Source organism: Anser brachyrhynchus (assembly GCF_964034855.1).
Source record: "Anser brachyrhynchus genome assembly, chromosome: 3".
Lineage (NCBI taxonomy): Eukaryota > Metazoa > Chordata > Aves > Anseriformes > Anatidae > Anser > Anser brachyrhynchus.
The window spans coordinates 107155061-107172821 of NC_137696.1; positions in this window are offsets into that span (position 1 = coordinate 107155061).

Below are 17761 nucleotides of genomic sequence, written 5' to 3' on the forward strand. Positions count from 1 at the left end.
CTCTGCTCACTGTGTTACATGATTTACTTGTTAAATAAAACTCTGCAATTGTTACTGCGAAGGTCTGGTTACTATGGGTTTTTTGAACCCCCCTCCTTTCCCACAGAATGTCTCAGGATCAACAGGAGAGGGAAACAGAGACAACATCAGTTATCTCATTCTGCACTGTTTGCATTGTCCTGACCAAAATAGACAGTCCATACTGCAGAAGTGAAATTCTTCAGCATGAGAGTCCATCTCTACCACTCTCCAGTGACTCCTCTGTTGGGAAAGTGTAAGAAGTGCTTGAGCAGGGCGTGAGCAGAAGGGGATAGCAAATTCCCTTATCAGTCCCAACATTTTAGCTACGAGTGCAAAGGAATGATTAGCTCACAAAGACAATTAGGAGAATTAAAAACAATGTTTACTCTAATATCTCATTTTGCATACATCTGTGTGGAGAAACATCAATAAACACAAATATTTAAAAGTGAAGCCAGTATGTAAAGTATGGCTTTAAAAAGGAGCTGTAACATACCCTTTACATGTCATTTCACAGGTGAGATTCACTGTAGTTTTCAAATAGCTAAATGAGAACAGTCGTGTAGTACATGCAGCATTTCTCTTATGTGCTACACATGCTTCAATTAAAAACAAACAAAAACTGAACTAACAAAAAAAAAAAAGATGAGATCCATAAACACCTCAAAACCATGAATAACTTTGAAGTCAGTTATTGTTTCTGCTGTCACCATCTGAATATTCTATTTTTTCCTCCTCTGCTGTTGTCCATTGTCACTGCTGGCAAGAAACTGGGAGAGCTAAAGAAAGCAGAACTAAGACAGATAAAAGGGTCAGTTTGCTGAGACAAAAGATGATATCACGTCGAGACAAATTACAGAGGTGCTGTGTCTAAATGTGTTGAAGCAATAACTGCTATACAACAGCCATATCAGCAGGGCTGCTCTGTGCCTCTTGCTTACGCACGCTGCATGTAAAGCAGGGTCTTCAGCCCAGGCGCTGCAATTCAGGTCACACACACACGCAGCTCCCCAGCAGCTCCGGAGACAGCTAGCTACTGGGCCACCTGCAGGCCATCCTCCTCAGACACAGAAAGAGCTGAAAAAGAAGTCATTGGAAGTGACAAGGAGTCTGAAACCAGAAGGCAGAGCCCCAGCCTGGCAGGGATGCTCCCCCTGCAGCAACGGGCCCTGCATCCCCGCGCATCCCTCCGAGGTGAGCAGCACCCACCCTGGCACCCGTGCTCTCTGGCCTCAGTGCCTTCATGCACCCTGTAGTCGAGGGGCAAGGGAAAGGCAATTTTATTTTAAGACCATCTGGGCAAGATACGGGAGCACGCTGGCACACAGTGTCTACACTGGATCTTGCAAAACTGCTAACCAGCTGAGCAACTTGAGAGGGATAAGGTAGATAGCACATGTGAAACAGCAAAAACTGCTAGCAGGCATGCTGTTAACCCTGACAGGGAGAAAACTGGAATGTTAGCACTCCTAGAGAGGAAGTTGCCAGCAGCTGACAGGTCATAGAAGGAAAAAAAAAAAAAAAAAAAAGGATAGATACAGATATACATTGATTGATCTCATAGGATACTGTCACCAGCTTTCCTCTCCACTTGGTGTTTGGGGTTTCCCTTTCTTGAAAAAGTATCAAATTTCAACAGCAAATGCTTATATAGCTAAGTACACAGTGCCAGGGCAAAGAAAGTTGTGTGATCATCAGTTCTTGCTGAAAAGGGAAATCAGCCTCTTCCACAGGAGAGCTCAGGCAGGGATATAAGGCAACCCCCTGCCCTGACATGGCTTTTGTCCCAAGATACAAAGGCATCTTCTTTCTGGATCCAAGCTTAAGCAGGTCTGACTTCGCGTTGCCCCACCAGCTGAGTTCTGGTGTCATAACCTCTTGGAAGGAGTTTTTATGAATTAGGTCAGAGAGTACCTAGGATTTTAACATCTGTCATTACCAAACCAGGATGAACCACCTTCAGTACTAAAATTTCTACAGTTAAATTATTGAGTTCATCTATAGGACTGTGGCACACAGTCATGGCAGGAGAAGAATATCGGTCATATTACATGGTTCTGACCAACACAGAATATCTAGAGCTAAGATCTTCACCTATGTCAGCCACTGTCATAATCTCATGCACCGGGAAACGATCAGCACTGTGTTTTTTGTGCTCTGCTGGGCTGCTGGTCTAACTAAGCTTTTCTACTTTAAGTTGGTTGAAGAATGGAAGTACTGTGAAGTTTTGGGATCCTCAATAAATGAATTCTTTTAGATGTATATCATCTAAAACGTGGAGTTTTTTTCTTTAGATGAAGACGCCTATGCTATCCCAAATTATCCACACCTCCAGATGGATGAAGTCCTAAAGATGGACAAAAATTGTTGGTTTGGCATTAGGGGCATGAAAAGAAACTAATTTGTGGAAATATGAGAAATTTTAAGGAGGGGAGGAAAGAATATATGGTGTTCTTTATGCTTCATCTCTATGGCCTTAGCACATGGATTGTTTTCTCCCAAAGCCATGAAAACAGATGAAAGTTCTTGATGCCCAGAAAGGAATGTGTGTTAATTGCTAATCTAAGGAGGACGCTTTGAAGCCTGGAGAGCTCCTAGGAGTCCTTGGAAGATTCCATCACCCTTACAACTGTTGCAATTATCCAAGTGGAAAAGGGGGAGGGAGAGTAAGGACCTAAACAGAGAAATGTTGGTTTCATATTCTGGTTGTCTCCAAAAATACATTTGATTCTAGAACCAGACATTCTACCTAGCGAAGAGCTTACAATGGGAAATTCAGAAGCAAAGAAATCAATTAATCAAAATTACTGATATGTTTGGGATGATCAGAATATTTTGAAAACAAACATGTAAAACAACAAATATCAATTTTTCACAGAATCAGAGAATGGTTAATGTTGGGAGGGACCTCTGGAGGCCATCTGGTCGAACCCCCTGCTCAAGCAGGGACACATAAAGCTGCTTGCCCAGGACCATGTCCAGGTGCCTTTTGAAGATCTCCAGGGAGGGAGACGCCACAACCTCTCTGGGCACAGGTTGCCCAGTGCCCTGTCACCCTCTCAGCACAGAGTTACACTCTCTTCAGGTATGTATTTATAGACATTGATAAGAACCTCACTGAGCCTCCTCTTCTCCAGGCTGAACAGTCCCAGCTCCCTCAGCCTCTGCCCAAAGCAGAGGTGCTCCAGTCCCCTGGTCATCTTTGTGGCCCTCCGCTGGGTTCTCTGCAGTACGTCCAGGTCTCTCTCGGACTGGAGAGCCCAGAGCTGGACACAGCACTCCAAGTGCAGCCCCACCAATACTGGGAAGGATCACCTCCTTTGACCTGCTAGTGAAACTGTGCCTAATGCAGGCAAGAATATCATTAGCTTTCTTGGCAGCAAGGGCCCATTGCTGGCTCTTGGTCAACTCGGCACCTACCAGGACCCCCAGGTCCTCCAATGCAGAGCTGCTTCCCAGCTGGGTGGGCCCCAGCATGTCCTGGGGGTTGCCTGGGATTGTTCCTCCCCAGGGGCAGGACTGGGCACTTCTCCTTGTCCAGCTTCATGAGATTCTTGTCAGCTCATCTCTCCAGACTGCTGAGATCCCTCTGGATGGCAGCAAGGTCCTCTGGGGAATCAGATGCTCCCCACAGCTTTGTGTCATCTGCAAATTTACCGAGGGTGCCCTCTATCCCCTCATCCAGATTGTTAATGTCTGTTCTTCTTTTGTCTTATCCTATCAAACCTGAAGCTATGATAATCAATATGGCTACTATTTAAAAACATTCTATATGAGGGAAATAGCTTCCGATCATTTTTGAGTGGTTTTGCCAGTGGAGAATCCTCTGGCACAGGATCACTAATATCAGTAACACACTTCAATATATACAAAGGGTTAATGGGGAAAAAAGTAGAACCAAATCTAGGAAATAGCAGGGCACCAATTTTAAATGAGCAAGGCAGAATATTAAATCTCACCCCAATTCTTTGAGTGCTAGGGTGGAATTATTAACACCCTGGGGGTTGTTAAACCATCTGCAAAAAATGACCAACTTGAAACACAAGCTACGGTGTGCAGTATATGCATCTGTGGAGTGAGATGTTTTAGTTCTGTGACAGATCTTCAAAAGCATGACTTTCTCCCTTTCACAATGCTTTCAGGCTTATACAGTCACCTTGAATTCTGCAGGTTCTGAAAGTGTTTTCCAAATCATGTGTGATAACCTAACATCACTGGAGACTCTGCTTTTGGATTTGGAGTAACCAGAACATGAGACAAAGGGAAGAAAAGGATTTTGGGGGTGGTCCCAGAAACAGACTTTTAGACCTAATGTCAAACAGTGCTGCTGTGTCTGGAAGTTAAATGCTTTGATTCAATGATGTATTTATATAGTCTAAGTTATTTCCAGTTCAGCAGGAAGACAATTAGATGTCCAGAAAAAAATAAAGTGCACGTAGAAAGACTTTCTTGAGACATCCAGAAAAAAAAAAAAAGGAAAAAGAAAATAAAAAAAAGGAAAAAGAAAATAAAAAAAGGAAAAAGAAAATAAAAAAAAAAAAGGAGGGAGGTGGAGAGATTATTTCCAGCTGGTGGTTGTCCATGAGAATTTGGTATTGAGAGACTACGAAACCTTTTAATTTTCATCTTGAGATTCTTTAGGTAGCAACAAATGACTTATGTAAGCATCCATTACTCTAGTTGGAACAATTGCTTTGCATTCAAAATGCTAGTAAGGAGTTATTAAATAAGCTTGTTTCTGTAGCCAAATAATGGGAGCACTCAGAAATAAAGGTTTTTGCATGGTTCCCTAAAATATTTTATGAGAATATAAACAGCTATATAATAACAACAACGAAAATCTTGAAAATATAATGGAAGCATTAAGTAAAGACAGTCAGGGACTTTTCTATTTTCTTTATGGACAGGTTTTTTCACATTCTTGAAGAACTGTGTCAATAGGAAGGTGCAGGAATTTTCTATATTCCTCCCATAGTTCAGTTTGAGGTAGAGTCCTCACTTGCAAGGTAGTAGCTGAAGGCTTGTACCCAGTTGCCAATTAAGGTGGGAATTAAACATATGTTTCCATTTTTAAGGCAAATGTATTCATTTCAAATTATTATGTAAAAGGTAAGTAATGAGACTTTCACCATTTTCAAAGAAAACAAGAGGTTAATGGTCTGTGATGGATGTTCACATCCAAAAGATGATTTCAGATACTTGTTCCTAGAACCAGATTTAGAGGCCCCTCTCTTTGACACTTCCATGACACTTCTTGTTTCAATCTTGAGGAACTGAACACTTAATTCAGCATGTTGAATTTCATTAGAGGTGGACGTCCAAAAGCTATCTGTAGGCAAGCTCAATATTGTAATCCATGTCCCTGCTTCTATATTATCCCTGAAGTCTTCACAAAATGAACAAGTCCGCTACATTTCTATACATCAGACATGGATATGTAATGGTATACTGTCATTTAGAATTATGCTAAATGATACATTTATAATATAAAATACACCTCCATACAAATCCTATTGCATTAATGAAATATTAATCAAAAGGGTAGAGGTCAAAGATGAAGGATTATAGCTTCCATATTCTCTGGAAAGCCAAAGATGTTATGGCTTTCTGGTAGTCCCAGGACTGTTATTCACCTTGTGAAATATTTTTACATTATACAAATATGTAGTAGACCATCTGAAGCCCTAGTTGCGGTTGTTGCACCTTACCGAGAAAAAAAAAAAGGGGGGGGGGGGCTGGGGGGGAAAGACTACAAAAAATGTGCATTAAAAAAAAAAAAGGAGTGTCAGATTAATCTTTTAATTCTCCAGATTACTGAAAATACATGATGGATGGAATGATGTATGACACTTTGGATATTTTTAAATGGTTGAATGTAGTGAACATCATGTTCCAGAAGATAATTTTGCCCTTTAATTACAGTAAATTACTTCACTATACAGTTGTGTTGTTGGGGGAAGAGGGGAGGGGATGTTGTGGTTGGTTTGTTTGTTTGTTTTTGTTTTATTTAATAAATTACTAAGTTGTAGTGTCAAATAGAGATTCTAAATTGTAATTGAGCTCTCAATTGCATAAAGACATCCTTGCTATGATAAATTTATTATATCTCCAATTATGTTTGAATAAATAAATTAATTATTAAGATTCCTTTTTTTTTTTTTTACTCTGAAACTTTTTCACATTGATTTTGACAAGAGTTCTATAATTTTACCATTTTGCAAAAGAAGATACAATTTTTTCTTATTGAGGATGTCAATAACTTTTCAATAAAAATTCTTGACATACAAAAAAAAGAAATTAAAACATATCTAGACAACATTTATGTAGCCAGGCTTGCAAAGTAAATTCCACTTTAAACAGAGTGAAGCTTCTTCAGTTTTATGAAAATACGTGTTCATCCTTCAGTTGAATAATTTTGTTAGAGGCTGTCATCAGAATTGCTTGGAACTTAAACTCAGGGATAGGTTAAATTCCATTTCCTTTAAGTTTCTTACTCTTTAAAAGCAGAGTTTAAATTTTCAAATACAGGTGTTGTCATCTATGAAACTTGTATTGATCCTAGCTAATACTTCAAGAATCAGAGGAATTTGGGAAATAGATTAAAACCCTTCTACTGGATAAATATGGATTTTTTTTTCTGTCTCTCACATTTGTGTCAGTGGAGATTTTTCTCTTTATTTTTATATGTGTACCTAGTATTTTAATCTTTTTTTGTTCTTTAGTCCTCTTGTGTGCTAAAGATGTGTAGATAAATTCCACAAGTAGTAGCATAATTGTGTCCTTCGTTTGTTCATTTTTCTTTTTATGTCTATCAATTTAGTTGATAGACACTTTTTAACTTTGTTCTTATTTAAGAAAGGCTAAACAGCAGTACCCAATTTACTTTATATCAGAGTTACATGCCATCGAGATTAACAGGAACAATGCATATCCTTTTGGAAACATTTTATCTCAGTCTTTAAGGATTTATTCAAACAACACAACATTCTGTTCACATTAGTAACCACAAAAATGAGAAACTTAGATTTAAGTGACAGTTAAGATTTTGCATAATTTTCTTTTTTTCTGTTAGGAGAGAGATTTTTGTCAGACAAATAAGAAAAAATGTGGGAGGTCTTACAGGTAATCACAGCATTACAGACACAGTCATCCTTAAGACACAGTTATGCTTTAATATAACTTTGAGATATCAAAATTCTTGGCTCAGACAAAAGGAAAAACAGAGCAAATGTCAATAATCTTATGAAGCAAACTGTCTCATACTCCAAGATTAGCTTATTTTATTTCTGTAAAACTTGTAGTTAAAAAGGGAAAGTATAAGTGACAAAAAGTGATTCCCAGTCAAAACATCCTGCTTCTATCTGCTCTTACCAAGGACCCAACCCATCCTGTGATCAAGGTTTTCCTGTTAATTATATATTCAAAATCATTCTGAAAGAATGAAATTATTTAACCAAAGCTTATTCATGGAGACTCCCTTTTCAATACTGTTACTTAAAAATAACAGATGGCAAAATCATATTTGTATATTAAAAGCCTACTGTTCATGAGATAAAGTAGTTGCTGTGCAATGTAGAATTAATGTATTTGCACTTCATAAAAGTAATGCATTTGTTTATGATGGGCAAAATGTAAGGATTTATTATATCACTGGCTATTTATTTCCCTGCTTTTCAGTGCTTAGCTTTTGTAAATGATGTGATAGGTGAATAGCCAGCCACTCAGCAGCTTTATGTGCTTGCAATTAAAATTTTTGTTGTTTCTTTTAATAATTTATGTGAACATATAAAAAGAGAAATACAAAACCTAGCAACACTTTTTCTCTTTTAGCAGGAAAATAAACTAAAATTGATAAGAAAGTGAGACCTTCTTGCTGACCTTACATTGAATTCTAAGGCAAATTTCAAGCTGATTTCAAAAGAACTACAATTTCACCCACAGGGTCTTGCAGTGGTGTGCTCCACTGCAGCTGTTTGTGTGTACATTCCACCTTTACAGTAAGATCCCCATGTTTACAGTTCTTGCAGTAAGTAGCATGATTGCCTCACTTGGTTTCACCCTCCCATGGTTCCTTCCTTCCTTACTCCCAGGCTCAATAGCTCCCACCCTGCCTGCAATTCCTTACTCAGTAGCTGGCTAACATCTTCCATCCAATCTCTCACATGTGAGAGAACTTGATAAACGTATAAAGATTTATAAAGCACATGTTTATTGCAATAACAGTAAAACATCATATAAAAGACGTAATGCAATATCAAATTTATAATAACATCTAATGACATAATAGTTATAATTACAAGGAACTATCCTAAAGTTGCTTATAATTAATCAGTTAAGTGGCCTTTCTCAGGACACTGGATTTCTTTGCTTTGCCTCTTCTGTCAGTGCTTGTTTTCCCCAGTTTGAATAATACTGACTTTATTGTCCAATTTGCTTGTCTTCTTTAGATTTCCAAACCCAAGGCACTGCTCCTAGCTAAGATTATATAACCATGTAGGTGCAGATCCTTTATTTGCATCCCTCTTCTGGAAGCTGAAAGTCATGGTTCAGCTGCTAGCCCCTTCTTACACCCCATATCCTAAACTCAGACTTCCTGGCATCCATGTGGATCATGCTATCGTTTCTCCCTTCAGGGATATGAGACAAGGATAAACTGCCTTCATATTAATCTAAGAAATGAGTCTACATTCTTGACTTAGAAACACAAGAAAAAGCATTAAATTGATAAGATATTTCAACCCATACTTCAGTGAAAATGGCTCAAATCAATGTCAAGGATTGACATGGGTAGAACATGGTAGGTGAATACTCAACAGAATGTCAGGCTGGGAATGTCAAGGTAAAGATTGTTCAAGAAATTTTAGTTGCTTTTTATAGATATTTTTGGAATTGGTTGGGGTGGAAAAAGTGAAATTATTCATACATGGTTGTCTACCTTCAGTTATGGCCTAATCAGGTTTCAAATTTTAATTAATTCAATTGTTCCTAATCAGTAAACTGTGGCTTACTCTCAAATATGACATTTAAGAAAAGTGAATTGGACAAAAGTAATCCAACTGGAGAATATGTCTTCCAGTATGTCTTTCTCAGGAAAGTAAGAATAGTGGCTTAGAACATGTTATGGGTTTGTGAAAGTTAGGGGAGGTTGGTTGAAAACAAGATTCAGGGATTCACTCTGTATCTTCCAGAACTGTTCGTAATGAGCAAGACCTCTCAAACTTGTTAGTTCTTCCTTCTCCTTCTCCTTCTCCTTCTCCTTCTCCTTCTCCTTCTCCTTCTCCTTCTCCTTCTCCTTCTCCTTCTCCTTCTCATCAATCTCAAAATTGCAAAAGTTATGATAAAACCACAGTGTTTCCTACTTTTCCTTCCGCAAATCCATTTAAAATTCTCCATCTTCATTTCTTAAGCATGTGAAATTTCAGGTTAAATGTTCTCTGTTACCTTTAGTAACAGAGTCTAGTAAATAAGTGTTATATTTTTAATTATTAAGATATAAATGTGCCTGAACAAATGCCTTACCTTCTCCAATGGATCACAAGTCATTTCTATTAGAAACTAGTCATAAAAGGCATTAGAAACCCAACCCACCCACCCATGCTTTTTTTTTTTTTTTTTTTAATCTATGTGATCCGTTCCTTATTTACTTTTAGTACTTTTAGAATCATAGAATCATAGAATGGTTTGGGTTGGAAAGGACCTTAAAGATCATCTAGTTCCAACCCCCCTGCCATGGGCAGGGACACCTCCCAGCTTCTCTGGGCAACCTGTGCCAGTGCCTCACCACCCTCAGTGGAAAGATTTTTTTTTCTGAATATCTAATTTAAATCTCCTCTATTTGTTTAAAACCATTACTGCCTGTGCTGTCACTACACTCCCTGAGAGAGTCCCTCCCCAGCTTTCCTGTAGGCCCCCTTTAGGTACTGGAAGGCTGCTATAAGTTCTCCCCAGAGCCTTCTCTTCTCCAGGCTGAACAAACCTAACTCCCTCAGCCTGTCTTTGTAGGAGAGGTGCTCCAGCCGTATGATCATCTTTGTGGCCCTCCTCTGGACTCGTTCTAATACTTCCATACTTGTGCTGGGGCCCCAGAGCTTAATTTAGTACACCAGGTGGGGTCTCACGAGAGCAGACACTACTTCGCTCTGGCCAAATGTCTCCTGAACAACCAGTCCCAAACTCTTTCTTAGACTTGCTGCTTACGTGTAGAGAATGAATCTCGCAGGAGATGCCCTCCCCTTCCGGTGCCGCCTTCCCAGGTGCCCTTGAACAATAGGTTTGAGGCTCTGGAGCTTGAGAGACCAGTGGGTGAGGATGAGGTAGGAAGCCTACCCAGGAGGATGCCTGAGGTGAGGAAGTTGACTCCACGCCTCAGGACTGCCTCCACCAAGAAAGAAAGAAGGGTGATTGTTGTGGGCGGCTCCCTCCTCAGGGGAACGGAGGGCCCTATTTGTCGGCCTGATCCCACACATAGGGAAGTCTGCTGCCTCCCTGGGGCCAGGGTCAGAGACGTTACCAGGAAGCTTCCAAACCTGGTTCGCCCCTCTGTCTATTACCCGCTTTTGATAGTCCAGGCTGGCAGTGACGATGTTGAAAAGAGAAGCCTCAAGGCTATCAAACAGGACTATAGGGGGCTGGGACGATTGGTGGAGGGAGCGGGAGTGCAGGTGGTGTTTTTGTCTATCCCTACGGGGGAAGGGAGAGGCACGGAGAGGACTCGGAAAGCTCGCGTGGTTAATAGGTGGCTCAGAGGTTGGTGCCAGCACAGAAATTTTGGGTTTTTTCACCATGGGGAGCTTTACTCGGCACCCGGCCTGATAGCCCCAGACGGGTCCCTATCTCCAAGGGGAAAACGGATCCTAGGCCAGGAGCTGGCGGGGCTCATAGAGAGCACTTTAAACTAGGTAAGAAGGGGGACGGGGCTCAAACAAGGCTTGTTGGAGCTGTGCCGGGGGAAACAATGGCTAGGCCGGGGAAGAAGGCGATGGCCCAGCTGAAGTGCATCTACACTAATGCACGCAGCATGGGTAACAAACAGGAGGAGCTGGAAGCCATCGTGCAGCAGGCAGGCTATGACTTGGTTGCCATCACGGAGACGTGGTGGGACCGCTCCCACGACTGGAGTGCTGCAATGCCTGGCTATCGGCTCTTCAGGAGGGACAGGCAGCACAGAGGGGGTGGTGGCGTGGCTCTCTACATTAGAGAATCTTTTGATGTTGTGAAACTCCAGGCTGGGAATGATAAGGTTGAATCCCTGTGGGTTAGGATCCGTGGGAAGGCCGGCGAGGTTAGCATCCTGGTCGGGGTCTGTTATAGACCGCCGAACCAGGATGAGGAGACGGATGAGGAGTTTTATAGGCAACTGACAGAAGTTGCAAAATCGTCGGCACTTGTCCTCGTGGGGGACTTCAACTTCCCGGACATATCCTGGAAACACAACACGGCACAGAGAAAGCAGTCTAGGAGGTTTCTGGAGAGCGTGGGAGATAGCTTCCTGACGCAGCTGGTCAGTGTACCTACCAGGGGTGGTGCCCCGCTAGACCTTCTCTTCACAAACAGAGAAGGACTGGTGGGAGATGTGGTGGTCGGAAGCTGTCTTGGGCAGAGTGACCACGAAATGGTAGAGTTCTCTATTCTTGGCGACGCCAGGAAGGGGACCAGTAAAACTGCTGTATTGGACTTCCGGAGGGCTGACTTTGAGCTGCTCAGGACGCTGGTTGGCCGAGTCCCTTGGGAGGCGGTTCTGAAGGGCAGAGGAGTCCAGGAAGGCTGGGCGCTCCTCAAGAAGGAAATCGTGATGGCACAGGAGCGATCCGTCCCCACGTGCCCAAAGACGAGCCGGTGTGGAAGAAGACCGGCCTGGCTCAACAGAGAGTTGCGGCTTGTGCTTAGCAGAAAAAAGAAGGTTTATAATCTTTGGAAAAAAGGGCGGGCCACTGAGGAGGACTACAAGGATGTAGCGAGGCTGTGCAGGGACAAAATTAGAAAGGCCAAAGCTCATCTGGAGCTCAACCTGGCTACTGTCATTAAAGACAACAAAAAATCCTTTTACAAATATATCAACGCGAAATGGAGGACTAAGGAGAATCTCCATCCTTTACTGGATGCAAGGGGAAACCTAGTTACTAAGTATGAGGAAAAGGCTGAGGTGCTTAATGCCGCCTTTGCCTCAGTCTTTAGCGGCAATACCGGTTGTTCTCTGGATACCCAGTGCCCTGAGCTGGTGGAAGAGGATGGGGAGCAGGATGTGGCCTTCGCTATCCATGAGGAAATGGTTGGCGACCTGCTATGGAGCTTGGATGTGAGCAAGTCGAGGGGGCCAGATGGGATGCACCCGAGGGTACTGAAAGAACTGGCGGAGGAGCTGGCCAAGCCGCTTTCCATCATTTATCGGCAGTCCTGGCTATCGGGGGAGGTCCCAGTTGACCAATGTGACGCCCATCTACAAGAAGGGCCGCAGGGCAGACCCGGGGAACTATAGGCCTGTCAGTTTGACCTCAGTGCCAGGAAAGCTCATGGAGCAGATTATCTTGAGGGTCATCACGCGGCACTTGCAGGGCAAGCAGGCGATCAGGCCCAGTCAGCATGGGTTTATGAAAGGCAGGTCCTGCTTGACGAACCTGATCTCCTTCTATGACAAAGTGACGCGCTTGGTGGATGAGGGAAAGGCTGTGGATGTGGTTTACCTTGACCTCAGTAAGGCTTTTGACACAGTTCCCCACAACATTCTCCTCAAGAAACTGGCTGCTCGGGGCTTGGACTGGCGTACGCTTCGCTGGGTTAGAAACTGGCTGGATAGCCGGGCCCAGAGAGTTGTGGTGAATGGAGTCAAATCTGGTTGGAGGCTGGTCACTAGTGGTGTCCCCCAGGGCTCGGTACTGGGGCTGGTCCTCTTTAATATCTTTATCGATCATCTGGATGAGGGCGTCCAGTGCACCCTCAGTAAGTTTGCAGATGACACCAAGCTAAGTGTGTGTGTCGATCTGCTCGAGGGCAGGAAGGCTCTGCAGGAGGATCTGGATAGGCTGGACCGATGGGCTGAGGTCAACTGCATGAAGTTCAACAAGGCCAAGTGCCGGGTCCTGCACCTGGGGCACAACAACCCCAAGCAGAGGTACAGGCTGGGAGATGAGTGGCTGGAAAGCTGCCTGGCCGAGAAGGACCTGGGAGTATTGGTTGATAGTCGGCTGAATATGAGCCAGCAGTGTGCTCAGGTGGCCAAGAAGGCCAACAGCATCCTGGCCTGTATAAGAAGCAGTGTGGCCAGCAGGTCTAGGGAAGTGATTGTCCCCCTGTACTCGGCTCTGGTGAGGCCGCACCTTGAGTACTGTGTTCAGTTTTGGGCCACTCGCTACAGGAAGGACATGGACGTGCTTGAGCGAGTCCAGAGAAGGGCAACCAAGCTGATGAGGGGTCTGGAGAACAAGTCTTATGAGGAGCGGCTGAGGGAGCTGGGCTTGTTCAGCCTGGAGAAGAGGAGGCTCAGGGGCGACCTTATCGCTCTCTACAGTTACCTTAAAGGAGGCTGTAAAGAGGTGGGGGTTGGTCTGTTCTCCCACGTGCATGGTGACAGGACGAGGGGGAATGGGCGAAAGTTGCGACAGGGGAGTTTTAGGTTGGATGTTAGGAAGTACTTCTTTACCGAAAGGGTTATTAAGCATTGGAACGGGCTGCCCAGGGAGGTGGTGGAGTCACCATCCCTGGAGGTCTTTAAAAGACGTTTAGATGTAGAGCTTAGCGATATGGTTTAGTGGAGTACTTAGTGTTAGGTCGGAGGTTAGACTCGATGATCTTGAGGTCTCTTCCAACCTAGAAATCTGTGATACTGTAATGAGAAATTCAAAGAAATTCTGCTAGACTTGCAATATCTCAGGAGGTTTTATTAGGCACAGCCCACCCTTTTTCCATTCTAAAGCATGAGTGAACACAGATCTGTGCCTTTTCAATACTTTAGTGAGAGTTGGAGCTGGCTGGACACTGAAGATGGTGACAGGGTGGGCAGTGAATGGAATTTCTTCCAAGATAATGCAACAGCGCAACAGCGGGTGAAGGGAGGATAAAGACCCCAGATTTCAATTCTTCTTTCATAGCTTTGCTTTTAAAACTCAACAACACCCCACGCTATTGTTTCCCAGCCTCCTCTTCCCTCACTTTCCTAAACCCAGCTGACCTCTATTCTGTTTTGTCAACAAAACAAAATAAATTTTGCTAACTTGGAAGAGAAGAATTACATTTTATTCATAATGCTAAAGTGACTGTGATGGGACATACACACCAGTGTAAACAAGAGCAGGATTTAGCCTTTTGCCATTATCATTCAGAATCTGAAAAATAGATCTATCACCTGCCATGCTACAACAGTTGTTTGCTGCCTTTTTGCCCTCTATACTTATTGTTTGAAAAATTAGAGGAAAAACTCAGAGCATATTATTGCTGAAAAGAACCCCAGGGCCTTGAGCAGTGGTGAGCTCCCATAGGCAGGCTTCTGCAGTCTCTCTGTAAAGTTTAAGCAGGTGATATCAGGCATTGCACATTGTTAACTTCCTGAATATATCTCTGGCTTCAAGCACTCTTACTGATGCTACTTTTCCTTCTATAGATTTTTCATTTGACTTTTTTTTTTCCAGAGATAAAAACCTATCTTTTGCAAGAATGGGTGCTAATTCCCCTTCTCTCCCTCCTGTTTCTCAGGTACTGAGATTCCTGAGATAACCTTGTACTTATACCTGTTACTGCTGTCTCTTGTTCACTATTAGCACCAGAGAGTAATTTGATTGAATAAAGCTTATGATGAGCCTTTTCCATTTGCTGTTCTTCCACAACTTGGTTCACTACCTTTTTTTCCCCCATCCTAAAAGGTTCTTCCTATTTCACTTAAATATGCTGTTAAGCTTCTTATTCTTAAATTCTTTTCTCCCTTATGAACAGGGAAAAAAATATATAAAAAAAAAAAAAAGAAAAAAAGGTTAAAATTAATTGATATCTAGCCACAAAAATGCACAAAGCTTGAATCTTCAGGCTCTCTGTCAACTCTAGTTCAGAAATTTTTGGCAAGATGAGAACAAATATATAGTTGCAATACAGTTGCCTTGCTTCTTTCTGTCAAGATGACCTGGCTCACTAGACTTGTCTCTGTTTAAATATTAGGTCTTTCTTTGTTAGCCCAGTTTACTTTGACTGAAATGGACAGATTTGCACAAGTAGCTCCACCAGCAGGTCTGAGGCTGCCATCTCCGAAACAGTGGCAGTGATAAGTAGTTGAGAATAAGCTAAAGGGTAGGAGCTTCTTTAAGGCATCACAGCTGCAGCTGGAAAAAGATATATGCACATAGCCAAATATCAAAATATTTAATGTAACACCCATTCCATTGAAAAGCATAAATATTGACTATTCTGAGACACTTAAGATACTATATTTTCCACAAAACTGGAAAATTTTTATTCTGTGTGTGTTTGAATATAAAATGATTAGGCAAACAATTTGACCCATGCAGTTATAATACGATAACCATTTGGCTGGGAGCCCATCAGGCTGCTTGATTTCTCTAACCGTTTTGTAAAGTAAGATAACAACATTTCCAACCCTTTGAAGGTATTTGCCTTTTGCTTAATTACAATAATCACCCATTTATTTTCTTATCGGGGCAAGCACCCAAACTCTGATCTATTTTTCAAATACTTAGTTATAATGGCAAATAAAGGTGTAGCTTTATTTTGGCAGAAGTTTAAGGGATACAGAATATTAAGTAAATAAGACCCCAATACTGCCATGTAGAATAATAGCTTTATCATTAAAAGAAATGAAACTATTTGTTAAAAGAAATAATATTCCAAGTGCACATGTGACAGATTCTGATTCAACATGACAAAAATGAAACATGAGTTAATATTTCAACATATATTTTACAAAGGGTTGGAAGAATTTTCTATCAGAAAAGCCACATGGTAGCCAGAGAAATATGCCAAAAGGCAAAGCTTTGGCATTCCTATAATATTGAGTTAATGAATAGTGAAATACGTGGGCTTAAATCAAGGAGATGGACTGAAATCAGGCTCTGAAAAGTTGTGTACGAGCATCTAAATTACTTACTAAAATTCTGACTGTGCATGTACCTACAGCCAAATATCAAAGCATATGGAAGGTGTCTGAAAATGAATAGTATACCCTGAGCTGCTGATTGCAATCAAAATCTGTGTAACCTTTTAAAAGCAAATGCTTATCAAAATTCAGTTCATGTTTTGGCACTATCTAATGTTTCTGTCTCCTTAGATGAATATAACCTGAAGGCAGTCACTCTACACCAAGAAAAGGCTCCAGACTGAGGTGCAACTGATTGCACTGGTAACACACTCAGCATCTAAAGCACAAATTGGGAAACACTTTTATTGTCATTTTTGTGTCCAGATCCCAGTTTGTGTGCTGCCTGCTTTCCTGCTGTTTGACTTTTCCGAAGCCTTACTGGTGACATTCCCACTTCCCTCAAAACCCCTGTTTTCTAAAGATTCACTGTTTTGCTCACCTTTGAGACTGGGTCCTGATCCTTTCTTATTCTGCTTGAGCCAGAATCTGGCAGTTTTGTCACTCACTGTTGCATCCTAATTAAAACTGACTCTATTGATCCAGCTCAATCGTTTAAGATCTTTCTAATCAAAGACATGGAAGCCCAAGTCGGTCTTTCTTGATGACTGTCATTCTGCAATCATAGCTAGGAAGGGAGGCTGCCTGTGAGGAACAATGGAGAGCAACATCCGTGGGACAGTTATTGTCCACATAGAGCAATTTGTTGTCTGAAAATAAAACCTGAAGGTTTTTTTGTGGTGAAATGGTATCTTTTATGATCAGCTCATTCTTTTTCCTGCATGAGCTTCCTATGCAAATCTGCTGGACCTGAATGCCTATGGCTATTTAAATGGACATTCTCAAGCAATAGAGATAAAATTATATGTTTCACAGCAAATCATATTTTTAATTAATTGAACCATCTCCCTGTCAAATTAGAAAAGACATGGGAGTGGACTAGGAAGGCCAGCTGGCTTGTGTATTCAAACTGAAGAAAACAGATAACATGTAGCTGTTACCAATATGATAAGGTAGGCTTGGAATATGTTTATAGCCCACCTATGTCAACGTTAGCATCACAGCTATAAACCGTGAATTTAGTACCGCCAGTACTGGCTATATGTTGGTTTCCCAGCACCTCCTCCACTCAGTTACTGCTTTTAAGATTCACACCTTCAAGAGACGAGAGCCTTGTGTTTACCCTTTAGGCAGAACAAGTGTCTGCGTGTGTCTGTGTGTCTGCTGTGTAGGTAGTGGGTGGGTTTGGTTCCTAGCAGTTTTTAATTTAATGCTCTCCTTGTAACATTAGCTTCCCCTCTTATGACACAGATAACCATGTGAATTTTTGCAGATGTCCAGCAGATCTCTCAAATTATCATGTTTTTTAATCAGTCACCACCCTGATTCTGCAGCAGGTTATCACAGAAACAGTCACAGAGGTAAGTAATATCAAGTTTCTCACCTCCTGCGGCACATCCCCCAAAACACATCAATCCACGTCTCCAGGTAGATGAAATAACCTGGCTGTCACTGATCCAGAGCCAATGAAATAACCTGGAGGTAGGAGGGCACTGCCTGGAGCTGCTTTGTTTCCCTACGCATCCCACCAGTTGCCACTGCTCTCGCATTACCTTCTGTCCTTTCAACCCTGCAAGCTAGGTGGTCTGGCTTAAAATCAAAATAAAC